Here is a 23,992-nt window from a genome sequence, read left to right on the forward strand (position 1 = left end):
TAAAATTTTTGTGTAAATCAAGCGTACACAAATCTTGATATGGATTGCACGGTTACGATCGGACATCGAACCAAATTTATATGATGCCCATCGAAACAACCGCGGCTAGATCTAATGGCAAAAGATAAGTGGAGGTTAAGAAAATAACTAGCCTCCTACAGGCAATTGACACGAATGTGTTCAATTTTAAATTAGCATAGAGGAAATTAAGCGACAGTTTTGATAAATCTTCAAATTTGCCACAGAATGCATGTGCTGTTCAAGTATTTTTGTTTCTTTTTTTTTTTATACTGTCATTGTAAAATAATAATGAAGACAAATAAAAAAGAGGAGGGTTCAAATGCCTCCATTTTTTGTGTCTTCCTTATGCCTCTATTTTTAAAAACTTTAATAATCTAAAATTTAAATCTTAAAATTTAAAATAAAACCGTTGGATATGAACTATATCATTTTATCTATGCACATATAAAAAATTATGACATTTCAACTTTGTTTTGATTGTCATCTTGAGCTTGGAAAAATGTAAACAAATGTGAATAATTTCTAAACGTTGATTTTTCAACTTATTGATTCATATAAAAGCAAAATCAAAATGTGAAAATTTTTTATGGACACATAGAGAAAATAACATAGATTACATCTAACGGTTTTATTTTGACGTTTAAGTTTTAAAATTTAAGTTATTTAAGTTTTTAAAAATAAAAACATGATGAAGACACAAAAAATAAAAGCATTTGAACCTCCTCAATAAAAAAAAAAAGCAATACGAAAAGTGATGATTTTTATTGAACAGACCAATTCAATCTTCATTTGATGGATTGATGTAGATGGCATGACCTACCATCTACCAATGATTATTAGTCTATTCAACTGTCGCCGGTTGAAAAAAGCAGATTTTTTTTTTTTTTTAAATTTCAAAAGTTCAATTCTTTTCTTGTTGATGAAATAATCTTTCTCTGACTGATAGTATAATTAATTATAGGATAATTTCATCCTGAATTTGTTCATCGATAAACGCACGAGAAATTAAGGCTAAGTATGAAATATTATAAGTGCTGGTTCTTACTTGACTAAGCACACTGACTGAAGTTAATAAGAAAATATATATAGGTGCTGGTTCTTACTTGACTAAGTATGAAATAATAACCAATAAATTTTCTAAAATTAATTATAATGATATTATCCTAAGTACCTCCATCAATGGATGTGCTAACATATTTATAAGAAATTAAAAGAGTAAAAAAAAAAGATCATTAAAAACGTAATTCTAAGTACATCCAATTTTACGGTATTTCGAAGTTCGGACTATTTGGTATATATTAAAAAAGGCAAAGGCTTCTATGGACATAAAGATCTATTTGTAAAACGAACATATTTTTATTTTCAAAGTTCAAACAGTCGATCCGAACCGTTCATCTTGTTCTCCGTATTAATATGTGCTTGGAGACCAAATTTTATATTTTTCTGAATTTGTTTACTATTTATTAAGATGGGTACAAAATTCAATAGTGTAAATTTGATATTTTTTGTACCCATCTTAATAAATAGTAAAAAAATTCAGAAAAATGTAAAATTTGGTCTCCAATCACATATTAATATGGAGAACAAGATGAACGGTTCGGATCGACTGTTTGAACTTTGAAAATAAAAATATGTTCATTTTACAAATAGGTCCTTATGTCCATAGAAGCATCACTCATTAAAAAAAGGAGCCGACATTTTTATTTTTACCCATTTTTAAAAATATTTTAATTAAAATAACCAAGATCTGATCAGAATTTTAAAAATACCCAAACCGTGGATTTATTCCACGGTTCTGAGTTTTTATTCAAAACCGTGGAATAAATTCACGGTTTTGAATTAAAATTCAGAACCGCGGATTTATTCCACGGTTTTGAATTAAAATTCAGAACCGTGTATTTATTCCACGGTTTTGAATAAAATTTCAGGACCGTGGAAAAAATCCACGGTTCTGGCTTTTTTTTTTTTTTTGGCGGAACAAAATCTGTCTCTCTTCGTCTCTTTTGTCTCTTCTCTCTTGTCTTCGTGAAACCCCACCCCCCTCTCTGTCCCCCTCTCTCTCGGTGAAGCCCCACACCACCCCACTCCGGCCCCCTCTCTCTTTTCCGCCCCACCACCACCCACCTCCGCCCCCTCTCTCTTTTCCGCCCCACACCACCCCACCCCTGCCCCTCTCATCTCTACTATCTCTGAGGCGACGAGCCACCAGCCGAACCGCAGTGTTCAAGCTATCTTGAGTAAAGGTAAACCCCTCTCTCAAATTTTTGGTATTTGATCGAATTGATTAGTTATCGAGTTGGGTTGTTGATTTTCCCGACTCGATCAATTGATGATTGCTTATGCGACTTATGTCGATCGATTTATTTCGAGAAAACCGTAAAATATATAATGATTAATTATCGAGTGCGGGTTGTTGATTTTCCCGATTCGATCGAATTGGTCAACCCCTTTTTGATTTTCCACGTTTTCAAATTAAAATTAGGACCATGAATTTTTTTTACGTTTTGGGTATTTTTAAAATTATGCTCTGAATCTAGTTATTTTTATTAAAATATTTTTATGAACAGGGGTTATTTCATAATAATTGGTATATTTGTCTTACACAAAAATTTGGTCATTAAGGATACTAGATGAATATTCCGTGATTTTTATTTTTATCCGAAAAAATAAATATTTTATTATGAATAACCACAGTCTAAAAGTAGAGTAGAGTAGCCAACCTCTATATAATATAATATAATATAATATAATATATGTATATATAATATAATGTAATATATGTATTGTGATTAATTAGTTGAATTGTTTGCATTGGTCGAATTTCATGAATTGTGAGAATTGTGATTAATTAGTTGAATTTCTTTATTTCTTACATGTTACGGTAAAATACTAAAATTATGTTGTTGAGTAATTATTTTTAAGAGAATTTGTTGTGATCTTATTAAGTGTAAGATTAATTAAAATGACTTCTAATTTATTATATAGTTACAAATATTTATATCCTAACCGTGTGACTGTATATATATAAACCATTGTAATAGTTAACTAATAAATTAAAAATATTGAATTCTCTTAAGGACAAACTAAAAATCATAAAAGAACCATGGAAAAAAATGAGTTCACTTGATTGTTAACAGAAATTTGTGTGGAATAAAAAAAATCTAGTTGAACCTTGCTTCTATCTACATAACAAATACAATAACTCTTTAACATTTTATTTAATAATAGTTAGGAATGAAATGACCCATATTATATGGCAACCCATATTTATATACATAACGATGTCTAACGTAGGATGGCTAGGGGACGACCTAGGAGACCACCACCACCCGACCCTGTTGATGAGCCCATTTCCGAGAACAGCAAGGACCATTTCAGTCCTTTATTATGGATGCCTCGCGATGAGCACCGAGTCTCACTGGCATCTGTTGAGGTACTTGATTACTTTTTTCTTTTGTTTTTTTAAGATTAAATTTTGTCTAGGTCTCGTATTTTCATGTATTTATGTTGTTTATTTTTTTCAATGCAGAATGATGACATTTTAGATGTCAGGAGTCGGCATTATGCTATGAAGTACTATCCGTTGATGGACCAGTATCTGCAAAATTGGGGGTTGTACCATTTGGTCAATATTATGGAGACGCAGAGTAAGGCCATTAATGGGTCTCTCATTGCAGGACTTCGTGATGGACCTATTTTGTACCCTATTTCAGAGGTATACATACAAACTTTATAATTTCGACATTACAGATACACACGGGGCTTCGTGATGGACCTATTTGGTTCTGTCATGTTCGAATTTAAATTGTATTTAAATTGTACTTAATATTAGTTCTTGCATTTAAATTGTAACTAACATATTAATTACAGTACGGCCCACGCTCATTACCCCGATAAAGATTGGAGTTCGCATTACTTGGTACACTACGAGTTCGAATATCTCCTATTGAGATATCAGGCTTGGTACCTGCGGATCTGCATGGCATCAGTATATCTAGAGGGAGATTACGGCAATTTTCTACGCTCGAAGATATTCGAAGATGATGGTTATACCCCCACTGGCCGGAAAGGGGCTCGCGATGTAAGTAATGCACCTAAGACAACACATTTTTTTATCAACTTTTTTTTTTATCTTAACTTTGTTTTTTTTTAGCTGCTACTAGCGATTAAAGGTGCCGCGCGATCAATCGTCTGTCTTGGAAAACGTGGCTACCGAGCTTTTGGACATGCGATGTTGAACTTGGTTGCCCCCTGCGTTGAGAACCATGGCCACGAGTCAAAGCTAGTCACCATGCTGCGAGATGCCGGAGAGGAAATTGATTGGCGCAGAGTACAAGCCGCCGAGCCCAACGAGCCATTTGTTAGGGCTAGTGAGATGCCACCGGAGCCCTCAGAGCAGCCAGAGTGGGACTACCATCGTTGGGTACTGGGCATATCCGGTTGGCACGCCTTCCTTGATGAGCATAGACGTCCAGTTCTTCCCCAGGTATCTCATTTTTAATTTTATGTCAAATTGGTTAAATTAAGTTAGTTAAAATTTTCTCATTCGGTAAATTAAGATTGAATTATTGGTATCCTTGCAGGGTCCTGCCTTCATGCCGCCACCGCCTCAGCCGCATGAGCAGCATGAGTTTTCGGACCCCCAACCTATGCATGAGTCTCTGAATTTCCAGATCAGTGTTGATCCATCGGTGTATCCATTTGAGCCCACAGACACATCCCCGCGTCAGCTGTATCCGGCGAGGGCTCACGATTGGGAGGCCTCTGGTAGCGGGACTCAGCCTGACTATGCGTCCCAGTTTGTGGATTCTGTATTCCATACCCCCCCCCCCCCGCCACCGCCAGCTACCCACGAAGCCGAGGATCCATGGAGTACAGCACTCACGATGAGCATAGAGGCCCAGCCGGAGGAGGAGATTACACCAGCTCGTAGAGCGCAGGAAGGAGAACCACAGTAGAATGACTGGCATGTCCGGAATTTTAGTAGGGAAAATAGGGGTAGACCACCTGACCGATATTCGCCTTAGGATTTCCATGGATAGAGAGTTTTCTTATAGTTTTAGTTCAGTTTATTTATGTTATGTTTTATTATGTTTGAGTTTAGTTTTATAGTTTTTGTTTAGTGTAGTTTATCGTTCTATGGTAGTATTTACACAACTATTAGTTCAACTATTATTTCATTTGGATTGGTAAGAAATTATTGATGTTTAAAATGTTCAATTAATGTCATCCTTTGTATAGAAAATGAAATCTACCATAAATCAATGAGCATATTTTAGTATCTACATAGGCCCCTGGCATTTTTTATATTAATATAATAGTCTTTTTCGGTTAGCAAACTCATTTGTAATTTGAAAAATAATATACATGTATGTAGAATTATAGATAGATCAAGCCATCTTGTTATACATTAATATTTTGGCAAATATTTTGTTTCATTGTAGAAACTTAGAAATACAGAGGTATGAAAATTATGAAATATTTTGAGGTTATCCAAGGAAATTGAATCCATTTAAAAAAATAAATAATCGTATTTTTAAGTGCTCATTTATTTTGGCCTCACTAAGAACAGATTTGAGGTGCCTTGGGACATCAATGCTATGATTTGGTCTATCTGATTTTTTATTCAAAACCGTGGAATAAATCCACGGTTCTGAATTTTAATTCAAAACCGTGAATTTATTCCACGGTTTTGAATAAAAACTCAGAACCGTGGATTTATTCCACGGTTTGGGTATTTTTAAAATTCTGATCAGATCTTGGTTATTTTAATTAAAATATTTTTAAAAATGGGTAAAAATAAAAATATCGGAAAAAGGAGGATTTTGTATACCCCTCAAAAACTTAGAAATTACGTATTTCTTTCTCTAAAAGTCATAATATCATATTTACCCTTCTAAATCTTCAAAACTCTTAAATTTATCCAATTAATCAATAACTAAAATTAATTATACTTAATATTCTCTAAAAAATAATTAATCACATAATCACTCTCCTCCTCGTAATCTCCTTCCACTGAATTCTTCTCGTGAAAGGATTTTGGGGATTTTGGGGCATATGGAAATGACATGTGGATCGACTGCTTGGATTCCAATAGTAGTCGATAATCCCAATTTGTAGTGGCATTTTTCAAATCAGTAATGGGATTATGTCGTTGGGTTTGTCTCCATCGGTTGTCGTGGAGCCTTCAGATGCAACCCAAAATGGAGTTAGTTCCGAATTGAATTTCAATGATTATGAAAGGTTGAATTGAGAAAATTGCGAAGAAATTCAAAGAGAGCAAAATGAGTTGACATTTTCACTGGAAGCAAAGCTGGAAGATTGAAGCTAGAAGCTGACCTTTCAATTGATTGGGAAGATGATCGAAATAGAGAAGAAAAGGAATTGGAAGGAACAAACTTGTTCTCTTTAATATTCTCATAGCTAGCAATTGAAAGATGTTTGTTCCATCTACCATGGCCACATGAGCGATTCAATGGAAGGAGAAGGAGAGGGATTAAGTAACTAATTATATTTTAGAGAATATTAAGCATAATGGATTTCAGTTATTTATTAATTGGGCAAATTTGTGAGTTTTAAGAATTTAGAAGGGTAAATATGATATTATGAATTTTAGAGGAATATACGTGAAATTCCCCCTTAAAAAAATAGATTAAAATATAAAAATTATATACGTATTCTCAATTATTTAAATGAGGAGGGATCCATTTATACTCTTTTTTGGTGAGACTAAATTACTCTCTATATTTTTAAAATTCAAACAGTCGATCCAAACCATTCAACATGATAGATATATTAAAATATCCTTGCATATCAAATTTCACATTTTTTTTACTATTTATTAAGATAAATACAAAAATTCAATGATTTGGAAACAACGATTTTGCATAATACTTAATAAATAGTAAAAAAATAAAAAAAATGTAAAGTTTGATCTGCAAACACATTTTAATATTTTCATTATATTGAACTGTTTGGATCAATTGTTTGGACTTTGAAAATTTTGAAAATGTAAAATATGATTCGACGTCACTAAAAAAGAGTGAAAGTGGATCTCTCCTCAATTTAAATAGGACATGTAGACAAATTTGAGTCAATTTAAATTTTGACACAGATTTAATTTGAGTCAATTTAAATTTGAGTCACTAATTAAATCGATAACTTGTATTATATTATAACGCATGTAAATAAAATTAAATAATGGGCCGGTTACAAAAATATTTGTCAAATACTGACACCACTTTAAGAGCTATAGTTTGCATGGTAAGCTCTCCAGAAATGAGTGTCGAAGGTCTAATGGAAATTGGATCAAATTTAGTTTGATGTCAGATTAATTGTTGTAAATAACGGTATGCGGTCGTCGAATGGACATGGTACTGCTAAGCGATTAATCAGGAATAATTGGAAATAATCAGTTGATTAGTCATAAAAATTGATGACGGTTTGGTCACTGCCAATGACTAATCAACCGATTAATCGACCTAAACGGACGTTTTTTACAACACTGGTGAGATTAAATCTTCTGTACAAATTTTAATACAAATTTAACGATTTCAACCAGATAGTACATCTAATTTAATCTTATACTCATATAATTTAATCTCAATTAAAAAGAACGAACGGTCTAGATTAAGTCTCTTCAAATCAAATTCAATTCGATAGCTGCTGTGACTGTAGGGGTTGCTTTAAAATTTGTGCCAAGCTAAAAGAATAGTCCTGATTTTCAGCTTGCACCTCAAGTACCTGGGGTGATACGGATTCATATTAATCGTAGAGATGTTGCTGAAGCGGATATGATTCAACATATCTCTCTGCTCAACACATGGTATATAAAATAATATATATGTTATTGGACTTCTTTGTAATAAAAATAAATTTAGAGATATCGGTAAATAAATTTTTAGGATCTTTGGTGAAAAATAATATATATGTTATTGGATTTCATTGTAATAAAAATAAATTTAGAGATTTCGACAAATAAACTTTTAAGATCTCGTTGAAAAATAACCATAAAATAAAATAATATATTATATAAACTTTTAAATTTGTATCGTATCATCTGAGAATAGGGCCGCACCCCAGTTTTATAAACTTTATAATAAAATAATAGAATCTGTCGAAACTTTGAAAAAAAAAAAAAAATAGGGGCATCTCTTAGATGTAGTTCTCAGTAAATGGGGTCGCATCTCCTAGATGCAGCCGTTGTAGATTTATAATTGTACGTAATTTATTAGGAGAAATGGTATTTTTTAAAAATTCGGATGGTGTCCAATTCCCTCGTGAAACCCTACTCCTTAACCGGATTTTGTTTTATTGAACACCGCATTTTTTTTAGAATGTGGTCAACAAATAATTAATGCATTTAGATTTCAAATAATTATAGTCAATTATATGCAACTAAATCTTTTCCAAATTCACGGAATGTAATTGGTCTTTTTATACCGTGTCTAAACAGCTAAAGTGATCACCGTCCTGAAACTTTCTTGCACATCACTCTAGCTAAAATCCAATAGAATAATACTTAAATTAAAGAAGACAAAAATGTTAGCTTGTATGGTGCGGATTAAATAATTAATACTTAGAACATTTTTTTTTGTTTTGGAAGAGCGTTTAATATTAATGCAATCTGCATATATGGTCGCGTATGCTGCTATGTATCGTAAAGATAAAGACGGAGGTTAATTTTTTATTTTATATTATTATTCATAAATAATTGAGATTTAAATTTGGAACATATGTGCAACCTCTAACAAAACAAAAAGAACAGTTTTATTTATCATTGAATTAAAACTAATTCTTTTGCATAATACAAGTTACACGCTAGTATATTACTATAGTTAACGTGTCAAATTTGATGAATTTAAAATAACAATTTTTTTATTGTTCATTTGCGGGACAATAAATTTTTTGGGCAAAGAGCGTAAGATTATTAATTCCAACTTTTTACAATCTTTCCTGTTTAAATTTTAAGAATGAATTAGACAGTAAATTAATGAGTAAGTTAATTTTCAAATATATATTGATCTAGTTAAGAACATGTCAGTGGTCTAGTAACAAAGATATTTGATTCTCATATAGAAGATTATGGTTCAAAATTCAGAAAGTAGAGAAACCTCTGTGATATATATATATACACATGGATTTGAAAGTATGTTGGATTGCTTGATCTCTAACCCATAATTTAAATATATATATATATAGAGAGTACGGCTAACGCGCTTCCTCTAGCATATGGGCCGAAATGCTTCCGGTGGAAAGTTGAAATTTCAAAATCCAAAAAGTCGATCTGAACCGTTCATCTTCTTCTCCATATTAATATCTGCTTGGAGACCAAATTTTACATTTTTCTGAAATTTTTACTATTTATTAAGCCATTTTGAAAATCGCTGATCCAACGGTAGCTTCTGATTTTTACTGTTTGGTAAGCCACCGTTGGATCAGCAATTTTCAAAGTGGCTTAATAAATAGTAAAAAATTTCAGAAAAATGTAAAATTTGGTCTCCAAGCAGATATTAATATGGAGAAGAAGATGAACGGTTCAGATCGACTTTTTGGATTTTGAAATTTCAACTTTCCACCGGAAGCATTTCGGCCCATATGCTAGAGGAAGCGCGTTAGCCGTACTCTATATATATATATATATATATATATATATATAGAGTTAGGCTGGGGTGCTATGGATAGCATAGAGGCCTCTATGCTACGGCTCAATATTCGAGTTTTCAAAATCCAAACGGTCGATCCGAACCGTTCATCTTATTCTCCATATTAATATCTGCTTGGAGACCAAATTTTACATTTTTCTGAATTTTTTTACTATTTATTAAGTATTTTACAAAATTGTTGATCCAACGGCGGCTGCACAAAACAGTAAAACCGTTGGATTAGCGATTTTCAAAGTGGCTTAATAAATAGTAAAAAAATTCAGAAAATTATAAAATTTGGTCTCCAAGCAGATATTAATATGGAGAATAAGATGAACGGTTCGGATCGACCGTTTGGATTTTGAAAACTTGAATATTGAGCCGTAGCACGGGAGGCCACTATGCTATCCATAGCACCCCAGCCTAACTCTATATATATATATATATATATATATATATATATATATAGAGAGAGAGAGAGAGAGAGAGATGAGCTATAGTGAGTTGCGAAATAAAAATATTGTTTTTCTTCATACTTATATCTTCGTTTTAAAATCCAAACAACCGATGCGAGCCGCTCAACGTGATCTCCACATCGAAATGTGCTTGGAGATCAAGTTTTACATTTTTTTAAATTTTGTTATTATTTTTTTAGATGGGTAGAAAATTATTGTTTTTGGATGGATTATAAAAAACAGTGATTTTAAAAAATTCTAAATAAATAAATAGTAACAAATTTTCAAAAATTGTAAAATTTGACATCCTAGCACATCTCTATATATGTTGATTATGTTAAATTCAACTTTTTGAACTTTCAAAAGTAAAAAATATAAGTACGATGTAAATCAAGATTTCTCACTTCACAACTCTAAAATAGAACACACAATGTTGTCATCAAAATTGATAGACCTGATATTGACAAGTAGACGGCCGCCTATATATCATACAAATTCTATACGAAACCATATATTTTAAATCTTGCTTTAGTTATGTACGTAGACCAAACTACCAAATAAAAAATGTGCTGACTTCAAAATAAACTAGGGTCGCTAGTCAGTACATACATACGTTCAATGTAACAAAATACGGTTTATACGACCGTATATGCGTATTCGGTTGTAATCTGCATAGAAATATGTATTCTGTTAATACATGCGGTTCTGTATATGCAGTCGCTTATTACTACTGCATACTTAGCTGTATATTACCGCATATTTGTTTGTATAATACCGTATATTACCTCATACTACCGCATAATGCATATTACTGCATACCGCATATGGCTGCATATGACCACATGTGACTGCATACTTGTTTATATACATATATAAATTATTATTTTAAAAACCCGTATATACGGTCGCATACCGCATAAGACCCGCATTTAATAACATTTCATACGTCTACTAATACGATACAAAATCTGCATAGGACCCGCATTTAATAACATTTCATACGTCTACTAATACGATACAAAGGCCCTTGTTTTGTTCATTTACGTACGGTACAAAAAGTCCCTGTATACTGTAGAGACTTGCATAGAAAGATTGAAGTAAAGATAATTACAGAGCAGCTTTTACTTTTTACTTCATGCATTGCATGGAGCCATGGATGATAGAATCAAAACAGCACTGCAGTCTGCATATGACTTGTGTGCTGCGTAAAGTAAAATTTTCTCCGTCAATATTTTCACCAAGAATTGATAGGTACATTTTTCTCTGTGAGCTGGTGACAGCCTGGACAAAAATAACCAACGCAAGGTTTTCTTGTGATTTTATCATGATTCTGACTTCTCAGTCTTCTGACTCAGCTTGCAACTAGACAATAAAAGAGACTCAGCGGCTCTCTTTAGCTGCATAGCAATGAATAAAATAGCTAGGGTTAATTTCCTGCACATGTAACTTAAATAACTCTTTATTAGCTGCTGCCAGTTTCAAAAAAAAAAAATATTATTTAGTAATTAATTTGGATTTTTTTCAGAGTAATTTACTTTATGAGAAGTGATCCACTAACAATATTTGAAAGTTACAATATTTTACAACGAGTAGAACTAGGGTGTTCTTAAGCTCACCAAAGTGTTTGGTGAGCTTAACTCCAAAATCCATCAAATCGGTTTCAAATGACGAATCCGAACCATTGAAATCCGCCTACCTTACGAGTAATGCGTCTACATGTGAAAATTTTAAACATTCGAATTAATTTAGTATAAAGTCAATCGGTCAAAATTAGAAGGTTAATAAATTAATTTTAGTGCATTCATTTTTTGAACTTTTTTTGACCGCTTGACTTTATACTAAATTAATTCGAATGTTTAAAATTTTCACATGTAGACGCATTACTCGTAAGGTAGGCGGATTTCAACGGTTCGGATTCGTCATTTGAAACCGATTTGATGGGTTTTGGAGTTAAGCTCACCAAATACATTGGTGAGCTTAAGAACACCCTAGTTCTACTCTTTTACAACAATTCGATTTTGTAATTTTCAAAGTCCTGATAAGCCTAAATTATATACACATTCGATCTGATTTTTATCACAAAATAACACCAAATATCTTGTATTTTGAATATAAAGTGAATAGAATACACTTAGGATCAAGTTACTGCGTTTGTTTGGTTTTAATTTGCAGAAAATGAAGAAAAACGAAGAAAAATGCTCAGTGCGGACACACGGTTTGCGATATGGCCGCACTAAGTACTTAGATGAATTTCTGGATGCGCGCCAATTTTAAAAAATGTATAATAAGCTATTCATCAAGATTCGTGCGGACGCACGGATATCGATGCGACCAAAATCTGGACGCGCAGGAAAAACCGAGCCCAGTGCGGGTGGCCTGGCCGCACTGTAGCAGAACGCATAACTGGAGCCTAAACTTAAAATAGCCATAACTTTTGACTCGTAACTTCGTTTTGGGCACATGATCACTTTTTGGAAAACTAACGAGAAGATCTACAACCTGAAATCTAAGAAAGGAAACTTGGAGTCGGAGCATCCGCCTGGACCCACAGACAGTCAGAAATACGCGTTTTCAACACGGTTTCTATTTTTAGCGCACTAAGGACGTATTTTGACAGCCAAATGTGGACAAGGCAACCTGGGAAACAATCTAAATATAGCACCCACTAACTCCACTTCCTAGCTTCTTAATTGGGCATAGCCCTTGGCTATAAAAGAGGAGGTTAATTTCCATAAAGGACAACACAACTCTCATCTCTCTCTCACCCCTTGGTGCATGTCCATTTCCAAGGAAACACGCACTTAGCGTAAAATTCTGCAACCAAGGAAAGCTTTTATAGGAGGAAGAAGAAGGAGATTCGAGCAAAAAGTCGGCAGGATTGAGGGTTTTGATCCAATAAAGGGTGTAATCATTTCTTTATTTCATTTCTTCTTATTTTTGCCAATTTTTGTAATGGATCTCTCCAAGAGGGAATAGATCTCTCTCTATGGGTCTAGGTCAATGCATGAACTTGTTTAATTCTATTTTATATGGATATTTGTTTTTATTATGATTGTTTATTGGGATTTGATGTTAATTTCTATGATTTATCATTTGTGTTAATTACATAATTAGTACTTGAATTGTAGTTATCCCGTTTTGGATTCGAAAGAACCAAAATTGACTAGATCAATAGGATGGTACCAAATTATGAATGCAAATACCCTATGTTAGGAACTATAGAAATTAAGGTTAGGAACTTGGTGAAGGACCTAACCATGAAGCCAAACCCTAATTAGGACATCTCAAATCAAATCAGATATTGGTATGGACTTTATCGTGAAATATCAATATTTGAGGAGAGAAGAGACTAACAAGAGCTTATGGTCTACGTAGCTAGAGTGAAGGACCTAATCGTGAAGTCCGAATTACTTAGACACGTTATTAATTCACGAAAGTGACCCTTAATGACATATTAGGTTAGAAACCTCATCAAATCATACATGAACTTAAACAAATACCGAATAGATAGAATTAATCAAGGGATTGTAGACCGAATACCCCTAGATCTCTTCAACTAGAAAGCAAATTAACCTTTATTTTATTTGTTTTTATTGTTTTAAATTCCTCTCTTTCGGGTATTGAACCCAAACTTAGGATTAATTAGAACAAATCCCCCCCCCCCCCCATTTACTTTATTTACTTTACTTTCGTTTATTTTCTGAAATTAATTATTAAAGTTTAAACTAAGTATTTACCATACTCTCTGTGATTCGACACCCAAAGTACTACAAAGATAGGTTGTGCGCTTGCAACTAACCTTTATTTGGGTATTGAAGGTAATAAATTTAAAGGCATAAAAGAGTATAATCAAAGCATAATTTCATAGCCCCAAAATATTCATCAAGTCCAAACAGTCGATCCAAACTGTTCAACATAATATCTATATTAAAATATGCTTAGAGATCAAATTTTACATTTTTTTTAATTTTTTACTACTTATTAAGACAAAACTGTTGTTTTTTAGTGTTCTAGAATTGTCCAAAAACAATAGTTTTGTAAAATACTTAATAAATAGTAAAAAAAATTAAAATATATATATATAATTTGATCTTCAAGCACATTTGAATATAGAAATCAGAGTAGAACTAGGTTGCTCTTAAGCTCACCAAAGTTTTAGTAAGCTTAACTCTAAAACTCATCAAATCGATTTCAAATGACAAATCCGAACCGTTGAAACCCGCCTACCTTACGTGTGATGCATCTACATGTGAAATTTTTAAATATTCGAATTAATTTAGTATAAAGTCAAGCGGTCAAAATTAGAAGGTTAATAAATTAATTTTAGTGCATTCATTTTTGAACGTTTTTTGACTACTTGACTTTATACTAAATTAATTCGAATGTTTAAAAATTTCACATGTAGATGCATCACATGTAAGGTAGGCGGGTTTTAACGGTTCGGATTCGTCATTTGAAAATTGATTTAATGAGTTTTAGAGTTAAGCTCACCAAAACTTTGGTGAGCTTAGGAGCACCCTAGTTCTACTCTATAAAATCATATTTAACAGATTGGATTGACTATTTAAACTTTGAAAATTGCAAAATTAAATTATTGTAAAATGTTGTAACTTTGAAATGTTTTAAGTGCATCCCTCCTCTTCCTTTATTTCCAATTGGATTTCGATTCATATTTAAATTCAGGATATATTATTTTAAGACGTATGGTAGGCTATTGTATTCTATGCAATGAATTCAGAATATTTCTACTTTTATTTGTCATACAATAAGCAAATTCAGACAAATGTAAAGCTTTAAATTTTAATTATGAGTTATCTTATTTAATTATGTTTACTTATCTTATATAAACTAATTTCGTAATTTTTTTCTAAATCATAAAATCAACGTATAGAAGTAATAACTACAAGAGCAGAGCGAAACACAGTGGATAGAATGGAAAAAAAAGAAGAAGTAAGATATAATTCTATATTAATTTTCAAGATAAAAATTACTTTAGATTAGTTATATATATTTATTTATTTATTGTTACAAACACGTAAGCATATTATCATTACCCATGACAAATCAATTGCACATCTACCAGTGCAAATACATGTACATAAGAATACATACACTAATTTAACGGCTTGTTCGGTTGTTTACTATCTGTGTTGCAAAAAAAAAACATTCATTCAAACTTTGCGAAAAATCAGCCCACGCTCACAGTATTTCAGCCATTCAAAAATTTCTAATCTCATTCCCTTTAGACGGCCGAACAGGATCATGGAGAGGCAAGTGCTCCACTTTCTCTACCTAACTGTTTAAAAATCGAATGTATGATTTAGTACAATTGATAACATTGATAAAGGTTATCTCATTTTGACTCGAGTATTTTTTTACCATTTTTTTTCAGCCTATTGTTGAACTTCTTTTTTTTCCTATTATTTTGGCCATAGTGTCTCCTCTTATTTTTAAGACAACATCGAATGAATAATAATTAATTAAAATAACATTTTAATAGTTGCCGTGAAGACAACAAGAAATAAAATAAAATAGTATTCCGAAACATAACTTTTTTTTTTCACCATGAGTAGGCACGTTATGTATTTTAATTAATATTTAAAATTTTAAAAATGTGAGGTTTATTACTTTTTTAGAATTTTATAAGATCGTTGTTTTTCAATGGTCCAAAATTGTTCAAAAACAATAATTTTATACATATCTTAATAAATAGAGGAGGGTTCAAATGCACCCAAATTTCTGTGCACTCAAATGCACCTTATCTTTCAAATCATTTTTCTCTGTTTTCAAAGTCCGAATAGTCAATCCAAACCGTTAGATGCGATCTATATATTAAGATGTGCTTGGAGACCAAATTTTACATTTTTTGAATTTTTTTTACTACTTATTAAGCCACTTTGAAAATCGGTGATTTTACATTTTCTGGACTATTGGATCAGCGATTTTTCAAAGTGGCTTAATAAATAGTAAAAAAATTCCAAAAAATATAAAATTTGGTCTCCAAGCACATCTTAATATATATATCACATCTAACAGTTCGGATTGACTATTTGGACTTTGAAAAGGGAGAAAAAGGATAGGGTGCATTTGAACCCTCCTCTAATAAATAATATGAAATTAAAAAAAATGTAAATTTTTGATCTCCAAGCATATTTTAACATAAAGATGATGCAAAAATTAGAATCCTCTTGTTAATATTATGAAAATAAATAATATTTTAAGTGAATGCTCTCCTTAGTCCTTACAATAGATGGACTTTAGCTGTGTTACCCTGACACTCCTAGAAACCCATCATACCCGTATTCGACACGTATCTGACACCAACACGCCTCAGACACGGCCATGATACATGTCAGACACGCCAGTTGGCGCGTTGCCTTACATGGCGTGTCCTTAGTCCTTTGATATGGTCTCCGACACGCGTTGACTCGTATGGATACGGCCTAGACACCGCTCTGACACATCTGGATACGCGCCTGGTCCATCGCTACACCGTGCACCGCGCCTGCTGTGGACCCTTGCTCTGTGCACCTGGTCTGCTGTGAACCCCGCCAAAAATATTTTTTTCCAGCGCTACAAGCTAGATTTGAACTGAGGTACAAGCTGTAAACGTCTAAGGCCTTAACCACTGAAGCACTTTACATGTTATAAGCTATTAGCTTTTATATTTAAAGTAATTCAGAATTTTGATATTTAATTTATATAATAATAGTATTATTAAATTAATCATATAATATAATAAGCGTGTCGTATCCTTAATTTTTGAGAATTGCCGTATCGCCGTATCCATGTCGTGTCTAACACGATACCCGTACCCGTACCCGTATCCATGCAACATAGGACTTTAGTATAATTTATTTCTGTCTTTTGTTTTAGACCAAGCGAATTAATAATCTAAATTTTTATTTATATATATTATTTATAAAGAAGAACAAATAAATAGTTTAAATTCGTCGGTAAGGTTATTTGTCATTAAATATATAACACAAAAAGTGATATGTAAAGAATCAGAATGTCTGACTTAGTCTAGGGTTGAATTTGGATTTAAGTGCAGAAAATCGATTGCCTTTGAACTATTCTTGAAATAAAATAAATCATCAAGTTTTGATACACAATGTGACAAATCAGTGTTCTATATGATTTAGTAATTTAGTAATTTACCACACGGTCTGAACGTCTGTTTCATGCTACAGGATCAACCGTTGGATTAAGAATCAAACGATCTAGCTTCTCTTCGGCTTAGCGGCTAATTAAGCCGAGCCGAGCCGAGCCGAGCCATAAAGTGAGCCAACGACTATATGATGACGTATATGTAGAGCTCCGCATTTACGTCATCGTTCCTCAGATGTGGTGCCACGTGGCAGATTTTCCCCTACTTCTTTTCCAAGCAAAATTTGATCTACTGTGGCAATATGAATTTATGGTTATTTGTGGTTTATTTTCCATTTCAAAATTTACAAACCCAATTTTTTTTTTTTATATTTTGAATTAGGTTTGATACTTTCTTTACACATAAGAAAAAATTTAGTAATTATTTTTTAAACCAAATTACTAAATAATATGCAACATAATTAGACCCTCAATGATTTTTTTTCTTAGTACAATATATTCAGTACAATTCAATTGTCCAAAAATCTTAATTCTTAAATGAGGAGGGTTCAAATGCCTTCATTTTTTGTGTCTCCACTAAGCCTTCATTTTTAAAAACTTTAATAGCTCAAAATTTAAAACTTAAAAGTCAAAATAAAACTATTAGATGTGATCTATGTGCTCATAAAAAATTATCATATTTCAATTTTATTTTTATGTGAATTAATAAGTTAAAAAATCAACGTCTAGAAATTATCCACATTAGTATGTTTTTTAAAGCTCTTGATGACAATCAAAACAAAATTAAAATACCATAAGTTTTTACATGTGCGTAGATAAAATGATGTAAATCATACTTAATGGTTTTATTTTAACTTCTAAGTTTTAAATTTTGAGTTATTAAAATTTTTAAAAATAAAGTCATGGTAAAGACAAAAAAAATAGAGGCATTTGAAACCTCCACTTCTTAAATATACAATTCAATTGTACTATGAATTTCAATTATCATCGGTACGGTGATACAAAGTAAATATTCCTCTTCTTTTTATTGTGCACTAATAGCCCATATGAATTACAAACAAACGGTGGCTAAATAATATTATAATACAATTGCATTTAATGATACAGGACTTATTGTTGCATTGAGAGAGATGCATTAAATCACGTGGGTTGACTATGACCTGCCTTCATTGCCAAGGTATATTAGGCCTTATCTTTCTCTGGGGTAAGGTAAATTAAATTAATTATCTTACGTGGTTAATGCATAAGATAATTATCTTATGTGGTTGACACTCTAGAATTTTTATTAGTAAAATCTAATACAATTTCTATTATTCCTAAACGCAAAGCTAGCTTCACGGATGAGTTATTAACACCAAGAGTCTAATTTTGTGTATTCCATGAACAAATTAAGGTACATCCATTAAATTTCACACTGTTAAAATCTATTTTTATAGTAATTTTTGGTGCATAATATAATAATGTGATTGAACGCTCTAAAATATATATTGTTATATTTTTCATACTGCAATATAATTCATAATAGTTACCACCAGGGGCGAAGGTAAAGAGATGGAATGGGGGTTAATTTATCCCATTTTTTTTTTGAAATTTTTATATTTATACGTAGTTTTTGATATAATTTAGAGTAAAATGTCAAGAAACTGTAAATTTGATTTTCATTCTCTGTACGAAAATTTTATATAATTGATTATATATATATATATTTGATCTTTAAATTTCATAAGTCTGACTCTGCTCCTTATTATCACATAATGAAACGAGATTCCTTGATCAACAATACTTTTTCATGATAGTGACTGTGAGTCCATAAAAAAAAATATCCTCAATTCCCTTCTCAGACTTTAACAATTGGATTGTAGAATATCTTTTAGTTTGAAAGTTAAAGGATTGCAGAGGAATAATTTTACTTCCAGCAAAAAATCCTGCTCCCAATTCCGGGAACCTTGCTACTAGAAGAAACCAAATTCTATTATAAAAGGAGCAGAGGACGCCCCCACAAATCCAACAGTACCAACACTCCATTTCAAAAGAAAGTGATCAAATTATATCTACCTCTTACAATAACCGCAGTACTTGTAAGTCGATCATATATAATATCTATCCATGGAGAGACCAATTATGCAGCAGAAACACACAAAACGTTCCACAGGCACCAAGAGAAAGCCTCTAAAAGTAGTATACATCTCAAACCCAATGAAGTTTGAAGCCACCCCTGATGAATTCCGCGCTGTCGTACAACAGCTCACCGGTTGGCAATCAAACATAGTCGATGTGGCCGAGGCGACCGGGTTTCTGACAGCTGGAATTGCAGATGGATCGACCAACATGAAGACTTCTATTGATCAAACTTGTCGACTGGAATGTGGGCCTGATGTTACTGCATCTTTGGAAGGTTTTGCGAATGAGTATGATATGTTTGGCGATTTATCGTCGATATGCCATGAGTCTCTTAGGTTATATATAGACCCATGTACTACAAGAATGGTACAATATCCGTGAGGGTAAAAAGTGACTTCAGTGTATATATACCGACAAAAAGGTGATTTTTCTGTTATCGACGAGTGTTTCCGCTAGGGTATACCGACAGTATCTCTCGCAGATATGTCAATATGTCTGCATATGATGTAGTCTTGATTACTATGAGGGTCTATATATAAGAACAGAAGCAATTGCATCATGTGTTATATTAATGGAGGATCAAATTAAGCATGTGTAATAATTATGCGGGGATAGAAACACACGTTTATCATGTTATATAAATTTTCCTGTAATTACCATTTAGAATATATATGTATTCAGTATTCTATAGCAAGTTCACAGAGAAAAGAAACATATCTGATCGCTTCTTTACAAATTACAATATTCATGCTTCCATTCATAACAACATATTTTATTTGTTGCATGTTGAAAGGCGCTTATGTGAGAGCGTGAGGAAGGTGATGATATACTATGTTATAAACATAGTTTGATTACCTGTAAACAAAAGCTGGAATAGCTCAGTTGGTTAGAGCGTGTGGCTGTTAACCACAAGGTCGGAGGTTCAAGCCCTCCTTCTAGCGTTTCCTATTTTTATAAAAAAAAATTTCTCTCTTTCCAATTAAAATGAGGAAACAGCCATGGGCCGAATTAACTAACACGACCTTAAATCGTAGACTAAACCCGGTCCGGCCCGTCTTAATTAGGTATCACACCAACAGTACAATTATACAAAACGCATCTCCAATTTTTATTCTAATAAGCAACATAATCACAGATCCGACCCCGTCTTAGGATCACACCGGATTATGAAAAATTTAATATATAAGAATTCTTTATTTGGCAAAATTTCATGCAAAAATTTAATTAAGTTTGGCAGCCTAACAGCAAATTATTTTGCATAAATGTGATTGGAATTAACTTCATATATCGTAGTGCACCCCCACATATATTAGAGAAAGAATGTTCAAATCGAAAATAATTGTAGTTGCTCATAAATTTAATTAGCTATGGTTTTGTGCCTTTCCGTTCATTAATGCTAGAACTTAATTCAATTAAGACTACTTGATTATTTTATTACCAGGAGCAAATTTCATCTTAGAATAAACATTTCAACATCTTATATCATTGTCTTATAATAATATTGAAGTTAAACCTTCTTGTAAGCAAATGACAATTATTTTTAACACGATCATCAGGGTCATGTTACTATATATCTCAATGTTTCGTGACTCAGCTCGAAAAGGAGTGACACGAGGGGAAGAAGAGGAGGCCGACTTGATCATATTCGGTGTGTTCTTGATTACTCTCTCCACAACCATAAAATCAGGAGGAGAGTGGAAGGAAGTGGAGGTGAAATCACCGTATAATTTAAACAATTTTTCTCACTGATTCTCACTTCAAAATCAAAGTGAAGAGAAAGCGACTTCTTCACCTGCCCTCACTGCCTTATCTAGGAAATATTATTCCAAATGGCAGGTAAAAGGTGTCCTTGGTGAACAAAATTAATCAAACGGTCCACACAAAATATGATGTAAAACTTGTGTCTTTTCCATCACTAATAATAATAATAATAATAATAATAATCACTCAATAAATGTTCGATATGAAAATATTTGTATTATCACACATATAAATGTTGAAATTTGATATATATTTTATACTTTTTTGAAAGAATTTTAGTTTTGTAGTGTTGTACATTTAATGATAGTTGACAGTATTATAAAATCATCATTAAAATGTATTAAATTTAAGAGGAGGGTTCAAATGTCTCCATTTTTGTGTCTTCATCATGCCTTCATCTTTAAAAACTTAAATAACTCAAAGTTTAAAACTTAAACGTCAAAATAAAACCGTTAGATGTGATCTATGTTATTTTCTCTATATATCAATAAAAAATTATCACATTTTTATTTTACTTTTATATGAATCAATAAGTTGAAAAATCAACGTCCAGAAATTATCCACATTAGTATAAATTTGTACAAGCTCAAGATGACAATCAAAACAAAGTTGAAATGCCATATTTTTTACACCTGCATAGATAAAATGATGTAGTTCATATCCAACGATTTTATTTTAAATTTTGAGTTATTAAAGTTTTTTAAAATAGAGGCATGATGAAGGCACAAAAAATGGAGGCATTTGAACCTCCTCTAAATTTAATATGCAAGTTATTAAGGGAAATAGCAACCCAGCATTGGATTTCTACTTAGTTAATTCGAGAAACATTTCAAAATTGTTTAATTTCTTTTACCGTCCAGTGATGATCATATTGTTTGATGCCACTGTTAAAAGTGTTGAAGGTGGGTTTGGATTTGGAGAAAGGTTGTCTCCTGTTTTTCTGCAAATATTTTTACCTCATGTCCCGGAACAAGAGAAAGTAATGAAAGAAAAGAGGTTTTCTTTTTGTGAGTAAAAGTTAGAAAAGAAGAATTTTATCACTTTAATTGATTTTAAGGATGACAGTTTAGCACATTGGTGAACAAAATTAATCACAAGATAGGTTATGCTTAAGGACAATAGCAATCCAACATTGAATTCCTATTTAGTTAATTAGAGTAAAGATTGAAGGTCAAGTTAACTAACTATTTAATATTTACAATGATTTTTTCGATTCGGGTTTCGAATATCTGACCTCTCAGACAGAAGATAAGAAAAGATAAGAAAAGAGAGAACTTAATTAGTTGATAAGTAAAACCAAAGGTGAACTGGTGGAGTAATATTTTGTATATTGTACCACGATTGAAATCCATATCCTCTCAGGTAATATAATATATTTTTTATTTGAATCACGAGCATCCTATAAGAATTCAGACTAATTCAGTCTGAGGTGGAACTCACAGAGTTGTTTTAATAGTTGTGCGGATTCTAACTGGACAGTTCAATTCCAAATAAAAATATTTTGTTACCTTAGATGACACGAATTCATGGTTGATGAAGAATAAAAACAGAGGCGGAGCCAGTATGAGGATCAAATGTGAACGTTGTCAATTATATAAATTTTTTTCATAATTATTAATGGAGTCTGCTTTACAGTATTCATAATATTTAACTCTAAACTATAGAGAAAATCGTGTATAAGTATAACAAAATATTATTATATATATTTTTCATATATGTTTTATAATTTTATGATATTATATGTCGAATTTAAATCACTGAGATATGTTCACATAAATTTTATAATTTGTAGTGTTTATTATACAAAATCAAGATATTAAAAAATAAAAAGACACATATCGATGTTAATCTATCATAATTAAATACAGGTAAAATAAATTCTAAATGATAATTTTTTTTGTGAATACGTCTTTTATAAAAGAGAAATGTTTTGGTACCCCGAGCACGTCATCTGAAAGCAGTTCTAAATAGTTTTAACTCTCAACTATTTTTGTATTCAAGCCAAAAAACTGAAAGATTCTTTTCACCTACTATTTTTTATTTTTTCTCTGATCATTATAATTTATTTTTCCGATGATCCATGTTGAATTTTACGAATATAAAAATACGAACGTTTTCTATTCGATTTTATTTTTCAAATAAGATCCATGAAGAAATACTTTTGAGTAATTTTAAAGTCATTTTTTTTAAAGTAAAACTTATGAGCACTTTAATTTTTCAAGTTGTTAAATCTCATTATACAACCATTAAAATTTTCAAGGCTTTGTACATGAGGTTTATATATTTTATTCTAGAGATTTTTAAATTATTTTCAAGCAAAATAAAAAAACTGAAAGTCACAGAAATTTAAAGTGATAAAAAAATTACAATACAAATATAACTCAAAATTTCATCTTCATGAATCTCATTTGAAAAAGAAAATTGAGTAAAAAAAATTCATATTTTTAGATTCGCAAAATTCATCACAGATCATCGAGAAAATAGATGAGAATGATCAGCGAAAAATTAAAAAAAAAATGGGTAAAATGAATCTTTCCATTTTTGGCTTGAAAACAAAAACAGTTAGGAGTTAAAACTATACATATTTAGAATTTTAATGCTTGCATATAGAGGTTTAAATGCTTGCGAGTAACATTGTAAAATGTTATAAACAAAACTTTAAATGTTTGGATATTAGGCTGAAAATGAAAATTAGATAATATTGAAAGTTTTTTCTATTAAACTACTTGGGGGATACACTCGGAAATTTTGTTTGAGATACAATTATGAAGCTCCTTTATAAAAATATACAAAATCAACAGTTGAAGTTGGAATTTTAAAATATAAATAAAGAAATAAAATTATAAAACACAACTTTTGACATATAAACTCTTCTTTATA

At 31.7% G+C, this 23,992-nt stretch overlaps 1 non-coding gene across 1 annotated transcript; it reads left to right on the plus strand.

The window, feature by feature from the left end:
* Positions 1-20,218: 20,218 nt before the first annotated feature.
* TRNAN-GUU (transfer RNA asparagine (anticodon GUU)) lies at positions 20,219-20,292 on the plus strand. The gene has a single exon. It is a non-coding gene; the product is annotated as a tRNA-Asn (tRNA).
* The last annotated feature ends 3,700 nt before the right edge of the window (positions 20,293-23,992 follow it).

This window comes from Carex rostrata, chromosome 6 (assembly GCF_964058835.1).
Source record: "Carex rostrata chromosome 6, lpCarRost1.2, whole genome shotgun sequence".
NCBI lineage: Eukaryota > Viridiplantae > Streptophyta > Magnoliopsida > Poales > Cyperaceae > Carex > Carex rostrata.